The following is an 11,409-nucleotide window of genomic DNA, read 5'->3' as shown; positions in this document are numbered from 1 at the left end:
AACCTGCTTTGAGATGCTAAGTGCTGTGTTTCTAGAGGGGGGTGTAAGGGAAGCCCCTTTTGTTTTGTTGTTCCCAGGTGCATGTGAATTCTAATGTTTCCATCTCTGTGTATGGCTCGTTAAGGGAGATGCCATTTCCATGTTTTAATTTGTTCCTGTGCTGAGTCAGTCAAGTCTATAAAAAGGCCACATGTTGCATTTTTGGTTAAAAAACTGTGAAAAACGGCTACCTCACATAGACCTACAGGCCTGTTCTCATGAACAAGGCCAAAACACCTTTCGGGGGGATATTTGGCTTGGGCAGCAACTTCTAGTTACTACCCTTTCTCTCTACCAGCACTGTAGCAACTTTACAGCGCAAGCATTTCATTGGCTCTCCTACACTTGCCTCGCATGTAAGAGCCTCCTCCCAGCATAAAAAAGGCCCAGGCAGCTATTAGTCAAACAAGGCCTCCTAATTAAGTGGAACATATTTTTCACTACTTTTGATTAGGTTAGAGAGCCCAGGCTCCCAGTCCCTCTCAGCTGCAAATCATTCTTCTGATTTGGCAGTACGGGCATTATACCATTCTAATTATATGATGTACTCCAATTCTACAGCTGAGTCACAATGCCATAATTCTCTTTACGATACCCCCAAATACCTACTGCTTTCCCATTTTCTCAATGAGACTCATTTATGTGTGTCTCGCTTTGCCAGCGTGTAAAACTGAAGATGTTAAGGTAATTGTAGGGGTCGGGAGAGGGAAACAAGGGTGCAAAGTTAAGCCGGGTGAAAGTGTTAAGTACTTTAAAAAAGAAACCTAATAAAACTTCTTCTAATAAGGTGATGTCAAAATGACTAAATTATCCGAAAGCCTCGCAGACATTTCTTGCTAGTCTTTTACACGTCATCTAGGGTGCCTTTAAAAGAATACCACCACTGCTGCACCCAAATATTATCCTTTAATATATGTTAATGGGAGAGAGCATATTTGGGATTTTCACTTTGATTAAGAGGTTTCATAGCTTCCTGCTTGGCTTTAACCCACCTGCCCCTGCTTTTTACATGTCAAAATCATTCCAATCTATTACAGATACTTCTAGCCCAGAAGTAGAACACATAGATATGTCCAGTGATGACTATTCACCGTTACAAATACAAATGTCTACACAATTATGTCATGTTGTCCTATGTCTTGCAGAGCTACCTCGACCCGGGAGACACGGCACACAGTGACAGTGATGCCAGCCTGACTACAATATTGTCCCTAGTTAATTGTCAGCGGGATTGGAAAGGTCAGGCTGCTGGAATCACACAGAGACCCTCGCTGCTTTGATTGAAGCATTCGTTCCCAGCTCGTGTTTTTCCTGGAGTGTTTTTCAAAGCTTCCCAGTCAGATTAACTAGGTGACTTTCTCTCTCTCTTTCCTCTTAGACCAGGTTTAGACTGCTGTCAATGATAGATAATAGTCACAGTTTACTGTCCGAGTAGACAGTAAATCCTACTCTATTGCATGTGTGTGTGTGTGTGTGTGTGTTCGAGAGAGTGAGTGTGCGCGTGCACCTGTGTTTGTTTTGCCATGAAAAGGAGCCTCAGTGGTTTGAGGAGTGTATGCACCCTTCACTATGTGACGACCCTTAACTTCAGGAAAAAAGCCCATCAGCCGACGAGGAGGAGACAGTCATGCCTTTTCTCTATCTCTTACTTCAAAGACCTAGACCAGCGCGGTGCAGCCAGTCTGTGAAATCCTCCTTGAAGTTCAGGCACGCTTTGGATGTGTTGTGTAAAACACAGCACTATAAAGAAGGCATACACTGTGATATTGCTAATCCCGCCATTTACCATCAATCACCAACAAAGCACGGCTTTCTTTCTACTGCTCAGCAGCTTGACACTTGCGTTAAATGAGACTGCTTGAGTCAAAAACATGGAGACTGATCAATGCTTTCCAATGCTTGAAAACTGGGAGTTAGAGAGATACTTTCAAGGGGTACTATGACAACATTGCCATAAAAACTTGTCAAATTGACATTTTAGTCATTTAGCATAAGCTCTTATCCAGATCAACTTACAGTACCGAGTCCATCCGTTTTCATACTGGTATCCCTTGAGATACAAACCCACAACCCCTGGCGTTGCAAGCACCATACATACCAACTGAGCTACACAGGACATCAGCATAAAAGGAGATCAGCTGCTGCAGCAGTGGAACATTAAAGCTCTGGGGTTAATTAATGTGTTCTCTAATACACAGCAGTAGAGCAGCAAACCCCTGTGTACTGTAGCTGTGTGTTTGGGCCCTTAAAGCTGCAGTATGCATAAATCGCTCCGCCATTTCCTGGTTGCTAAAATTCTAATAGTTTGCTTAATTTCAAGACAAGCAAGTATAGTGTAGAGAATCATTCTACCAACTAAACTGCTGTGAAATATATTTTCATAATTAAAATATTGTATTTACAGCTGTTTGAAGCAGGTTTACAAAACTTGAAGAAAAAAACTAAACCTAAGAATACTAAGAACAAGAAGAATAGAAATAGCTCACATAGAACAGATCTACCACTTCTTAGACATGCTTTCAATGAGTGACAGATCTATAACTCACATGTCTATGTGAATTTGGTCGGGTCACCCAAAAAGTTACATGAGGCAGCTTTAAGTGGCACAATATGTAGGTTCCATGATTAAAATAAGTACATTTTTAATCGTTTTTGGCTCAGTTACCTTTTTAAATCATGTTGTTCTTGATCTTAAAAACTATTTTGAGAGGTTGCATGGTTTCTAAAGTGGGGTCCTCGGTTGTAAGATATAGAAGCTGTAGTTGATTGGAAACCTGTCTGTATGATGTGCCATTACATCAGACATACCTTCTGAAACGGAAAGCAAAAACATTTGCCTTGTTCTGACCTCGTTTTCAGAACGTAGAATGTAAATGAAGATGATACTTCTGTGTCAGTCCTATCTTCGCACTTCGCTGAAAATCTACTTTCCGACACCGATAAGCATTCAGCGTGTGAAGAAACAATAACATTATGGGGCGTTCGGAGAAGCATTTACAAAACAATGCCTGTGGCAAGAAAAGAAAAGAAAAGTGAAGGCAAATAACTTAATCTTCCAAATAAAGGATAAGTCTGGTCTTTAAGTGGGCCCAGATTTAGAGCCTTAACCGGCGGGGGGCGGGGGGGGGGGGGGGGGGGTTACCTTCTTTACTGCTCCCACCCCTGCAGACATCTCCACTCAGCTTTAAACTCCACGGCCCGCTATCTCCCTGCAGTACTGCCGTCAGTACCCATGCCAACTTAAAGGCTTAATACGTATCACTACTCACTGCTTACTTTATGCTATTTAGCTATTTTTAAAGACCAAAGCTTCCGTGGTATGTAATGTAGAACGAGAGAGATGCTCTCTCGCAACACTCGACTGGAGAAAAGCATGTTGCACGCTATTCAGATTTTAGTTGAAGCTACAGGAAGTATATTGTTTAATTTATGGATAGTTGACAACCCTTACAATGTAGGCTTCAAGAGTTGGCTACCTCCTTGACCAGGTTTACGGTTGTGTCTGATTTTTGGTGAATACAATGCTAATCTTCTTTGACAACTGAGAAATTAACTACAATGAACTTCAATTGAAATGATATGGAACATATACACTACTGTATGTCTACAGTACAGATGTAGGATCTTCATTTGAGCCAGCTTGCTACATCAGGAAAATAATCCTGCAGAAACAGGAAATGTAAATTATTATGTGGATTATAATTAATGGACATTTTTGTAGGGGTTGCTACATTTTTTTGTGAGGGCAAATCAAGTCTGACATTTTTAAGGGGAAATTACAAACTTTAGAACCCTTTTTAAACCTCAAATACACTACACTTTTGCATTTACTGCTATGCAGGGAAATTCTCAGCAACAAAATAATGATCAAATGAAGATCCTACATGTGTATGTCTCTTTGAATGTATGGTGAAAATCCTTCTTCTCATCACATACAAGCCCACTCCACCCCCTCTACTTGCTATTTAAATATTGTACTTCTTTCTGGTAATCGGAGGTGCCACAATGAAATCAATTCAGCAGGTGATAACAGATTTCAAATCACGTTATCCAATTGGCTTTGAGGAGCCTCCTTGTGCGAAGACAGCAAAAAACCTTCCTATTCATGCATCATCTATATATGAAAGATGGGAGTCAGGTGTTATATGGAGTTCCTCCATAATGCCTCTTGACAGTGTAGCATCTTGCATCTGTCTGTGACACATTGCTTCTTTGTCTACAGGGCCATTTCACTTTGTGGAAATCCTTTCTACATGTACATTTTAGTCATTTAACAGACACTCTTATCCAGAGAAACTTACAGGAGCAATTAGGGTTAAGTGCCTTGCTCAAGGGCACATTGACAGGTTTTTCACATAGTTGTCTTGGGGTTTCGAACCAGCAACCATAGGCTACCTGCCCCACTATAACACACCAGGAAGGCATACTCGTGACAAGGCCTTGAATGATACAACTGTCTTTTTTCCAATGACAAAACAGCAAGTAGAGACAATGCATGCACTGAAAACACAATGCTAAAAACTCACAGCATTTAGCATATAATTAGGCTATAACACACTTAACACACAATATCGAAATCATGCATAAGGAAATAGAGAGCATCCTGTGCTTTTTCTTGTCTATCAACATTGGATACTACTGTACTTAACGCAACCACCAGTAATTGACTTGTACGCTGAGTAGTTTATCCTCACTGTACCAATTTGTTTCAGAGCGCTTTATGAATATCTACCGTCTACCGTCTTTAACTGTTGACTGGGCATTTTCTGGATGAAAGCGAGCTCTCCCACGTGGAAAGAAGAACTTGAAGCGATCTCTCGTGTTTATCTGTGAGAACCTGAGAACTGAACGCAAATAGTTTAAACACTTCACGTAGTGCGTTCATTCCCCTGAGGTTTGGTTGATGATGACTTTTAGTTTATTGTGACTTGATGTAGGAGATTACCGGCCACATTCTGAGATTTAATCTTTGGCGAATTACGCTCCACTCTACTCAAATCTAACAGTACAGGGGAGGGGAGGGGAGGGAGAGACAGACTGGAAAGAAAAAGAGAGAAACAATTGATTATTTTCGTGTTTCCTCTTTAGGCATTATATGCAAGCCATTTCCCTGGGTACACACCACAAAGTGAATACCAAGCATCTTTGAGAACAGAAAGATGGCTAGACTTGTCCACGGGCCATTGCCTGGAGAAATATTAGGATGCACCTTCTCCCTGTTGTCTGACTCTTTTCACACTGACAAAGAGACACGTTATGTATTTAGTCTTTGTGTGTGTGTGTGTGTGTGTGTGTGTGTGTGTGTGTATGTGTGTGTGTGTGTGTGTGTGTGTGCGTGTGTGTGTGTGTGTGTATCCCTGTGTGTGTGTGTCTGTGTGTGCTGAGGTATGGAGAAGGTCGGGGAGACTAGAGCCCTGTTGAGAGAGGCTCTTATGTTCTCAGTCTTGTCCTAATGTGACGTTCCAGCATTCCATGCCAGGACATTACTGGCCCAGCAGCCACTCTCTCCTCCTCTCTATCCAAACTCTCCATCTGTGCCCTTTACATGAGAGAGAGAGAGAGAGAGAGAGAGAGAGAGAGAGAGAGAGAGAGAGAGAGAGAGAGAGACCTGCTGTGTGTTTTGTTTCCAGGCCCTGAACTCTCCCGCTGTCGTCCTTCGTTATCTCTCTGTGTGTGTTTCCCCGAATATACAAGTATATCCTGTATATGTATATATATACATGTTGTTGTTTCCAGGCCCTGTCCTCTCTTACAGAGGCCCGGGCGGTGGTAGTGGTGTTGGGGCTGATGAGGGTATACATTTGGCTCCCCCCATGCTCCCGTCAGAGCTGTCACCGCGGCGCTGGGGCAGGGGCTAGCACTCCTCCTCATCAGAAGCACAGCTCTGCCTCATTATGCCGCTACTGGCTTTGATCTGGTTTGCGAGGCTCTACCTGCATTACTGCAGCCAATGGCTCTTCCTTCAGGCCATCGTAGTTCCTGTCAACAAGTGAGTGTGCTTCCTTTGATATCCTCCTCTGTCCGAGGAGGTGGTGAAGCAGGAGGAGGAGGAGGAGGAGGAGGAGGAGGGGAGAAGTGCTTGTGTGGAAAATGTGAAGGGGAGTGGAGAGAGGAGGTGTGTATGTGGGAGGGGGGAGTTTGGTGGGGTGGAGATGCGCGCGCATACACCCACACACACCCACACACACACACACACACACAAGCATACACACACATTCTCTCCCGCTACATACTGTATAACACCGTTATCAGTAAAAAAATTAAAAGAATCTGCCCATTACCAGTTTAACAAGTCTAAGCATTAATGGAACCATGTGGGAGTATACATTGATTTCAACATGCAATCTTGTGGTCCCTGAACGTGTGCATTATTTGGAAAGAATGTATTGTTTGTTATTTTGTAGACAGCATTCCGTAATAAACAAAGTAGGATGCCATTGAGAGGCTCTTATATCTCAATAGCATATGGTGTTGGTTTAATTTATCACATTAAAAGCTGTAAATATGTTTGCAAGTCTACTTTTACATCGGGGGAACAAACACGAGCATTAAATAATGGAAAAGCCATCTGACAGAACATGGAAAAAATGTGCATGAGTAAAAAAGGGATGGAGGGAGGAGAAAATGTAGATTATGGAGGCGGTCACCAGCCACTAAAGGATGACAACACCATGTCCGGCCGCTTCCTCGTCTGAGCGTTTCTCCCTGTAACTGCCAGCTAGCTTTCTGTCTCTATCTCTGACAGACCAGTGTGCTGACAGCCCCCCCCAGCCCCTCCCCATGTGTCCAACCCCTTGTCTTACCCGATGCCACACCATCTCCTGCCCCCTCCCCATAGTGACATCATCAAAGCGAGCCCTTCAGGAGACTCTCACTCAGGCCCCACGAGGCTCTCCCATAACCCCCAGCACACCACTTACACATTAGACATTACACCACTCTGTGGCCCCCACTCTTCCCATTTTATATGGAAAGTATTTGTCAGTAATCAACAATCTACATTTTTTGCAAAGATTTAATTTGTAACACCTGGTACAAACCGCAGCTAAGGTATATCAGAATACTGGGATATGGGTAGAGTAACTGTTTATGATCACAGATACACCTGTCCTGTAAAGTTGTTATGGAATTGGAATTGGACACAATTGTAGACAAACCAAAATACACGAGTGTAGAATATAGACAAATGAGTTGTTGAGGAGACAGAAAGCACAAGGTTTATCATAGTGTGGTGTTGGATCAGGAGGAGTACAAATGGGCCGTCAGTGGGAGTAATGGAGAGTGGCTGAGAGTGGGTTCCTTCTCTTAGTGGATCACATGGGAATTAATGGACAAAACAGCCACCTCTCCACTTACACAACCGCAACTTGCCAATGGTAGATTAAGAAACTCATGAGCCTTGATGTAAACTGTTGAGCGACAGTACGTCTTCTCTTACCGTTGTTGTTGAAACCACAGTTTTGCATCTCTTGAATTGCATGCTCAGTTGTTGTGAATGAACTATTCATTGGTTGGTAGATCCATCATATTGTGTCGCTATGTCCTTCTTAATGTAATCCCCACCAAAAACTGAAATGAACAGTGATGTTGGTTATGATGCGCATGAAATCACTACTAGTATGTTCTTTATATATATATATTCTGCATATACTAAGTACCAGTCAAAAGTTTGGGTTTTTCTTCATTTTCACTATTTTCTACATTGTAGAATAATAGTGAAGACATCACAACTATGGAATCATGCAGTAACCAAAAAAGTGTTAAACAAATCAAAATATATTTTAGAATTTAGATTCTTCAAAGTAGCCACCCTTTGCCTTAATGACAGTTTTACACACTCTTGGCATTCTCTCAACCAGTCTTGAAGGAGTTCCCACATATGCGGAGCCCTTGTTGGCTACATTTCCTTCACTCTGCGGTCCAACTCATCCCAAACCATCTCAATTGTATTGAGGTTGGGTGATTGTGGAGGCCAGGTCATCTGAGGCAGCACTCCATCGCCCTCCTTGGTGAAATAGCCATTATACAGCCTAGGTGTGTTTTGGGTCATTGTCCTGTTGAAAAACAAATAAGACTCCCACTAAGCGCAAACCAGATGGGATGGCGTATCGCTGCAGAATGCTATGGTAGAAATTCTGGTAAAATGTGCCTTGAATTCTAAATAAATCACAGACAGTGTAACGAGCAAAGCACCCCCACACCATCGCACATCCTCCTCCATACTTCACGGTGGGAACTACATACGCGAAGATCATCCATTCACCTACTCTGCATCTCACAAAGACACAGCGGTTGGAACCAAAAATCTAAAATTTGGACCCATCAGACCGATGGACAGATTTCTCCCGGTCTCGTATTTCATTGCTCGTCTTTCTTGGCCCAAGCAAGTCTCTTCTTATTATTGGTGTCCTTTAGTAGTGGTTTCTTTAGAGCAATTTGCCCATGAAGGCCTGATTTACACAGTCTCCTGAACAGTTCATGTTGCGATGTGTCTGTTACTTGAACACTGCAAAGCATTTATTTGGGCTGCAATCTGAGGTGCAGTTAACTCTAGGGAACTCTGCAGCAGAGGTAACTCTGGGTCTTCCCTTGCTGTGGCAGTCCTCATGAGAGCCAGTTTAATCATAGCGATGTTCTAGAAATGTTCCGTATTGACTGACATTCATGTCTTAAAGTATGATGGACTGTCATTTATTTTAGCTTATATTAGCTGTTCTTGTCATTATATTGACATGGTATCACATTTCAGGTAAGACCCAAATGCAAACTGTGTCGAAGTAACAATGTTTATTACAGCAACAGGGGCAGGCAAACGACACGTCAAGTCAGGCAGGGGTCAATAATCCAGAGTAGTGGGGCAAGGTTACAGGACAGCAGGCAGGCTCAGGGACAGGTCAGGTAGAGGTCAGTAATCCAGAGTAGAGGGGCAAAGGTACAGGACGGCAGGCAGGCTCAGGGTCAAAACAGGAGACAAAGGGCTGAGAGATATGGGTTTGGACACAACTCTGGACACATGAAAGTTGGGATGCATACGAAGGGTGCATGGCAACAGAATACGAACAGCAGAGGGGCAAATCATTTTGGAGATGGGAAATGGGCAGATTAACCAGGGTGAGAGTTTGCGGGATTCCACCCGGAGGTGCAGATCCCTGGTGGATAGCCATACCTTCTGCCTGAGATGATACTGGGGAGCCGGGGTCCAATGATAATCCGCTTGTCATCGGTACCTGGAGGTGGTCTTGAGGAGTGCCGACCGGGCTCATTACCGGAGATAAATAACGAAGTACGCGCCCTCACCGGAACGCGCTACAAACACAACAGCCAAAATGGGAGCCACTTAGAAAAACTACATTTTTCAAAAAACAAGCCTGAAACTCTTTCTAAAGACTGTTGACATCTAGTGGAAGCCCTGGGAACTGCAATCTGGGAGGACTTCCTTTTATATTCCCATTCCCAGCCATTGTAATCAGAGGTGAGCTGGAAAAAAAAATTGTGCATGGATTGTCCTCGGGTTTTCACCTGCCATATCAGTTCTGTTATACTCACAGACATTATTTAACATAAATCAACTTTAGAGTGTTTTCTATCCAACACTACCATTATACAATTACTGCAATTATATGCATAGCCTAGCTTCTGGGTCTGAGTAACAGGTCGTTTACTTGGGGCACCTCATTCATCCAAACTTCCAAATACTGCCCCTTAGCCCAGAGAAGTTAAGGTCCAGGGCAGAACGTTGGGACAGGACAGCCCCCACTCTGACATCCAAAGCATAGGCCTCCACCACGAACTGACAGGAAGGTTCAAGATGAACCAAGATAGGAGTAGCGGTGAAGCAGTGTTTGAGGTCCCAGAACACCCGGTCAGTGGCAGAGGACCACATGAACGGAACCTTGGTAGAGGTGAGTGCAGACAGGGGGAAAGCCAGAGTGCTGTAACCCCGGATAAAGTGGCGATAAAAGTTAGCCAAACCCATGAAACATTGCAGCTGCACCCTGTATGTAGGCTGAGGCCAATCCACCACCGCTCTCACATTCTCGGGATCCAGCTGGACACACCCAGCAGAGATGATGTAACCCAGAAAGGGGATAGTGGAAAGATGGAACTTGCACTTCTTCTCCTTCACAAACAGCTGATTCTCCAGAAGGCGTTCTTGGAGGGAGCGGGAGAAGAGGAGGATTTCATCAAGGTAGACGAGGTTGAACCAGTTCAACATGTATGTCGCGGAGAACATAATTTACCAGAGCCTGGAACACATTAGGGGCGTTGGTGAGGCTAAAATGCATGACCAGATTCTCGGTGTGGCCGCTCGTCCCCCTCTCGTATCCGCAGCCGGTGGTAGGTGTTCCGTAGATCCAGCTTGGAAAACACGGTGGCCCCCTGGAGGCTGAGGAAATGAGTGGTAGCGGGTAACTGTTTTTAACAGTAATGCCATTGAGTCCCCGGAGCAGCGTCTTGTCCTTTTTCTCCACTATAAAGAACCCTGTGCTGGCGGCGAGGAAGAGGGACGTATAAACCCTGCAGCTAGGGCGTCCCCAATGTAGGTCTCCATAGCCTTAGTCTCTGGTCCCGACCAGAGTACAGACGTCCCCGGGGCGGCGAGGTGCTAGGGAGAATCCCAATCCCACAGTCATAGGGTCAGTGTGGCGGAAGCGAAGTGGCCTGGGCCTTGCTGAACACCTCCCGGAGATCCTGGTACTCCGTGGGGATGGTGGATAGATCCGGGGCACCTTCCAAGCCCCCCGGAAGATGTCCCGGGGCAGGTTGCACTGACTTCAGACAATGGCCGTGGCAGAACAGACTCTAGCCCATGATGGCACCCGTAGACCAGTTGATGAGGGGATTGTTTCGCTGGAGCCAGGAGAATCCCAAAACCATGGGAATCTGAGGAGACTAGATGAGCAGAAATGTAATAGTCTCGTTGTGATTCCCTGACCCCCATAGGTTGATGGGAGTGGTATTATGAGTGACCCGGCCTATAGAGTACCAGTCCTGCGCTCCATAGGCCAGGAATAGAGAGGGGCTGAGTGGGGATGTTCAGCTCAGAAGTCAGGGTAGCATCCAAAAAACTGTCATCGGCCCCAGAGTCAATGAGGACCTGGAGAGATTTAGACTGTTGTCCCCACAGCAGAATGGCATGAAAAGGGGTGTGAGCAAGTGAAGCAGAAAGGTTCTCCATATGGCCCACCAGAGTACTCGCTCCTACCGGTGAGCCTGGTCTTTTTAAAGGACAAGAGGATACAAAATAACCAAGAGTCCCGCAATACAGACTCTTCTGTACTCTTCGTGTTGATCCTGTTTTGCCGTTCCGCTGGCGACAGCAGAGCTCCACCTAGTTGCATAGGCTCGGGAAGTGGTGACTCGGCCGTC

This window comes from Oncorhynchus mykiss, chromosome 11, assembly GCF_013265735.2.
Source record: "Oncorhynchus mykiss isolate Arlee chromosome 11, USDA_OmykA_1.1, whole genome shotgun sequence".
Lineage (NCBI taxonomy): Eukaryota > Metazoa > Chordata > Actinopteri > Salmoniformes > Salmonidae > Oncorhynchus > Oncorhynchus mykiss.
Note: the sequence above shows the minus strand (reverse complement) of the source record.